Raw genomic sequence first — 6,000 nt, 5'->3', positions numbered from 1 at the left:
AGATTGCATATTTTGGCTTTAACATTGATTCACTTATAGGGTCTTTGCAACGGAACTAAACACATTTATTTCTAAAAAAACAGTTGTTGGCATGACACGGGTTATGTTCTTCTGATATATTTTATGATAGTATGATACTAAACTCCTAACGGGAGGGATTGTACCTGATATTCATATGATGAAGACATAATCTTTCAATCAGTTTAATTGAGGTCTGGAGCTGGCATGTCAGTTAACTGCTAGTAGTCTGTTGTTATTTATGAATTATTGTCATTTTATTTATTTTCTTTTGTTACATCTTTTGACATCGGACTCGGACTTCTCTTGAACTGATTTTGAATGTGCGTATTGTTATTCTTTTACTTTTTTACATTGGCTAGATGTATAAGGGGAGGGTTGAGATCTCATAAACATGTTTAACCCCGCCGCAATTTTGCGCTTGTCCCAAGTCAGGAGCCTCTGGCCTTTGTTAGTCTTGTATGATTTTAAATTTTAGTTTCTTGTGTATAATTCGGAGTTTAGTATGACGTCCATTATCACTGTACTATTATGCATATTTTAGGGGCCGGCTGAAGGACACCTACGGGTGCGGGAATTCTCATTACATTGAAGACCCATTGGTTACCTTCGGCTGTTGTTTGCTCTATGGTCGGGTGGTTGTCGCTTTGACATATTCATCAGTTCCTTTCTCAATTTTATTGGTAAATATGCAATACAATCTGTACTTGATAAATATGCAATACAATCATTTTTACCTAGGTACATTTGTACCTCCATTAGCCTGGAAATCTCGTGGCTAGTCACATATATGCTAGGTGTTTTGGCAAAAATTTATATGTATACGCATACAATGTATATGGGCTGCATATATGTGATAACTGTGAAACACTTACAAACCGATTAGGAAAATCAAAAATTGGTCAGGTAAGCAAACAAGTCAAGACAGTTATCTGATTTTTAAAAAGAGTTGATGACAGTACCCAACTGAGTAACCCTGCATGCCCCAGCTACTTTTATGAGGGTAGAAACACTAGAATAATTCTATTCAATTAGAACACATCCGTGCATGACATTCAAATTCGACACATATGGTCTTATGGTGATGCAAACAGTTGACAATTATAACAAGACAGCACACCCTGAAATGTCACCATCACATTACTTATCATGTTGAATTACATGATGGCAGGCTATAAATTCAAATTCTAACTACAGGTACAGGTATATGTGTACTACATTATACAACTAACTTTATCAATGATTCATAAAAAAATGAGATGTATGTCAGATGAACATTCCCAGACAGATCTGTAAGCCTAAAAATCGTTTTACCCATCGATATTGTTGATCTATAACAAAAATGGAAATGTTTAGCATGCCTAGCCAATGCATTATTCATGTTATTTAAAGTGATATCAAACGAGTATAACGAGTATCTGGTCAATATGCATGATGATCACGCACTTTTTGAAATAATGCATGCATTTCCTTCATTGACACCTTTGTGTACGTTTTTATCATGTATTATGAATCAATAACGTATAAAGACAAACTATGCATTTGTGAGTTTTGATTGACAACAGTTAATTCTAATTACATTTCGGGCTTTCAAGATGAAATGTATCGCTGATAAGCAATCAACACACACGTGAATAAGTTTTATTTTACTTTAATGATTTAGAAATGCTTTTTTGAGTTTAATTATATTTTCCACGCGTTGCTCCTTGTTAATTTTATTTTGGTTGGAAACAGTTAATAAATGATTTGGTATTTTAATTTTGTTTATTTTAGAATCGATTGATACTGCCTTTCTTCCATATTTTTTTTCTTCCATAAAAGAGAATTCGTTCTTTTATTTTCCAAATTCGAGTTTTTATTGTGATTGTCTGCAGACTAAATGTGTTTTGTTACACATAATGGAAATTAACAACCAATTTCAGTTTTCGCCATTCTATTACATGGCCTTCTCTAATGTTTCAAATAAACCAGTTATTGATATTTAGACAAATAACTTAAGTTAATATTATGAAGGATAAATAACTTAAGCAATTCTTTAAAAAAAATGTCAATAAAGTTTCGTCTGTTTTATTTTAGACTGATTATGGACTTTGCAAGGCACAAAATCATTTTGATGATAAACCTCAACTGCTTTATAAGTACTCTTTATATATTATGAGCGTCCAAACGTTTATCTTGAGTAATCTGCATCAGCAATGCTAAAATCCAAATTCATCAGAGTTCAACATTGTATGGGTGAGTCGTCACTTTATCATCAACCAATAATTCAAGGAAATTATGTTATAAATCAGGTCATCAGTATCGAAGCACTGATGAATACTTAGCTAATGATACACTCGGAGACGAAAAGTCCACTTGCAATGGTACCACCACAGTGCTATTTGATGAAAATTTGAACATTGTATAGATTGGAGCATCCGAAGCACTTTTCTGGACTAAGCACACTCCAAAAATTGAAAGTGTTTGCAATATTTAAATTCCATGTTATTCCATAAAGTTATATGCTAACAACAAATTTTCATTTTGCAAAATTGATTATTATACAGTCAGATCATTTTGACGATTTATCGTGACATCCAAGGATCTTAATAATTTCAAAATGTAATTTAAATTAGAAAGTATAGGTAAATAATCTACTGTATTGTTATGAATTACAATTTATGACAAAAATAAGCAAAGACCCATCAAAACAACATCTGATAAACAAATTTAAAAATACTTTGAGATATTTGGATGATATTTTGGCTCTCAATAATGACGACTTCAGTATGTATATTAATGAAATTTATCCTGCTGAACTTATTTTAAATAAAGCTAATACTAACAATGACCACTGCCTTTTCCTCGATCTCGATATCTATATCATAAACGGGAAGCTTAATACAAAAATTTATGATAAAAGAGATGATTTTTCATTTCCCATTGTTAAATATCCATTTTTAGATGGTGACGTTCCCTTGCCAACATCTTATGGTGTTTATATATCTCAACTTGTACGATTCGCTCGTGTATGTAACAACGTATTAGATTTTAGCTAGAGAAATTTATGTATTACTGAAAAATTATTACACCAGGGTTTTTGATATCACAAACTGGTCAAAACATTTACTAAATTTTATCACCGGTATAAGGAAATAATTCGTAAATATAACTCAACATGCAGACTTTTTATACGTTCAGGAATTTCACATCCAATTTTTATGGAAATATTTTTTATAAAGCACAAAGGTGTCAGTATTCACCTCAAAAACTTTTGAATAGACTTATTAAGAAGGGATATAAATACGATACTGTTGTCAAGTCATTAAAGATTGCATAGTTTGGCGTTAACATTGAGTCACTGATAAGGTCTTTGCGTTGGAACTAAACACATTTATTCTAAAAACAGTTGTTGGTATGACACGGGTTATGTTCTTCTCATATATGTTATGATGGTATGATACTAAACCCCTAACGGGAAGGATTGTGCCTGATGTTCATATGATGAAATCATAATCTTTCAGTGTGGAGCTGGCATGTCAGTTAACTGCTAGTAGTCTGTTGTTATTTATGTATTATTGTCCATTTTGTTTATTTTCTGTGGTTACATCTTCTGACATCAGACTCGGACTTCTCTTGAACTGAATTTTAATGTGCGTATTGTTATGCGTTTACTTTTCTACATCGGTTAGAGGTATGGGGGAGGGTTGAGATCTCACAAACATGTTTAACCCTGCCGCAATTTTGCGCTTGTCCCAAGTCAGGAGCCTCTGGCCTTTGTTAGTCTTGTATTATTTAATTTTAGTTTCTTGTGTACAATTTGGAAATTAGTATGGCGTTCATTATCACTGAACTAGTATATATATTTGTTTAGGGGCCAGCTGAAGGACGCCTCCGGGTGCGGGAATTTCTCGCTACATTGAAGACCTGTTGGTGACCTTCTGCTGTTGTTTTTTTATTTGGTCGGGTTGTTGTCTCTTTGACACATTCCCCATTTCCATTCTCAATTTTACTTTATTATAAGAGATTTAAATTTAAATTGACTCAGCATTCTTAAGTCTAATTCAAACACAAATTATTTTGACGCCCTATTCTGATTTCATTTATTAAGCATACGTTAACCTTTGATAACAACAGTCATGTCAAATGACTTTTCACTTTTTAATTACAATAAATGAAATAGTTATCAAAGGTACCAGGATTATATAACTTAATACGCCAGACGTGCTTTCGTCTACATAAGACTCATCAGTGACGCTCACACCAAAAAAGTTATAAAGCCAAACAAATACAAAGTTGAAAAGTATTGAGGATCCAAAATTTCTAAAAGTTGTTCCAAATGCGGCTAAGATAATTTTTTCCTGGGATAAGACAATCCTTAGTTTTTCGAAAAATTCAAAGTTTTGTAAACAGGAATTTATAAAAATGACCATATAATTGAAATTCATGAAATAATGACACAACTTTGAAATCAATTCTATTTTTGGTCTGTAGTCCACGAACACGATTATGAAGTACGTTTCCTTTTCATATTGAAAAACAGAGTGTCTTAAATGTATGACTATGTCATAAATGAACTACATTATTACAAACATCATGGAAAATAAACCTTTGCTCGATAGGATAATTGGTTGTATACCAGTGACAGTTTGTAACGTTTTCGTCAAATGAAGGTCACAAATGATCATTCAATTGCCAAAATATCATAAAAACAAATGCAAATTTAATTCTATTTGTCGGTATATAACGAAACATTTTCAGGTTCAAAAAAGAAAAAAAGAAAAAAAATTCAAGTCTTTTTTTTATTTTTAACACCGGATGTCAAAATACCATTTAAAATAGGTAAAGCTACATGTAGGTTGTATTTTCCTTAGAAAATGTCTGTGCCAAGTCAGAAATATGACAGTTATTTTCCCCTTGTTCCGATGATTGATATACAGAGTTTGTTTTTGTCAGTTTGTACGGTCTTACTCTGTTCAAATTTGCTTGGAGTTCTTTATGTTTGTTATACTTTTTTTACATTGACTACGTTTTACGTAAGGCTATTCACGTAATAAAGAAGAGCTATCCACCAAAGTTAATTACCCGGCAGCGTTTTCCTTCCTTCAATTGACTAAATTGAGCTTTTCCATCTTGCAAAATTTATGCTTCAAGCGATGCATTCTTAAATTTGTATTGTATTGCGAGTGTTTGCATTGCTTTGAAGGGATTACTGTGACTTTAAGTTATATGATGCCAGTAGTACAATCGCCTGTTTCTTTGATTACTCTATATTCAGTCCATGTATGTCATGTACGTGTTATGGCGTTTTTTCATTGCAAATATATTGATACACCATACATTTTTCAGTTATTGAAACAAGCTTTATTAATTAAGTTAAACAATTAGTAGGAAATAAACTTCTTACATAAAATAAAAACCATATTTATTTATTTTTTAATTCAAACAAATCAAATTTCTTTAACCAATTTACGTGCATTCATTGGAATCAGACTATGATGAGATAGATGATGTTATACTAATGTTCAATAATAAAATATATGGAATCAAATTAAAATGCAAATTATACTTAAAACTCGAATATTGTCAACCAATGTTCCTTGATTGGTAAATTGACCATACATTATTACAATGTTAAATATACATTAACTGCAAATTTTACTTTTATTTTAGAGGCACACACACTTTGATATTTCAGTTGTAAAGAAATAATTTTCTTCTTAAGACAAGCTTTGAAAAAGTAACAACCAAATATGTTGGTGCAATAGTCAAGCGCAAAACTACATTCTACTAGGATTTTTTTTCTCTCAGTTAAATCGATTTATGACTATTGAACAGCGGTATACTACTGTTGCCTTTATTTGTGTCTATTACAGCTTGCCAAAAAAAATAACGTTACAAAGAATCAATGATATAAAAAAAAATGTATATAGGTACATAAAAAAATCATTTACTGCATTTCATGTACGGCATATTAGAACTCTCTTTTTAGAAGTTAATATT

Source organism: Mytilus trossulus, chromosome 6 (genome assembly GCF_036588685.1).
Source record: "Mytilus trossulus isolate FHL-02 chromosome 6, PNRI_Mtr1.1.1.hap1, whole genome shotgun sequence".
NCBI lineage: Eukaryota > Metazoa > Mollusca > Bivalvia > Mytilida > Mytilidae > Mytilus > Mytilus trossulus.
The sequence above is the reverse complement of the archived record's forward strand: the minus strand, read 5'-3'. Positions refer to the sequence as shown.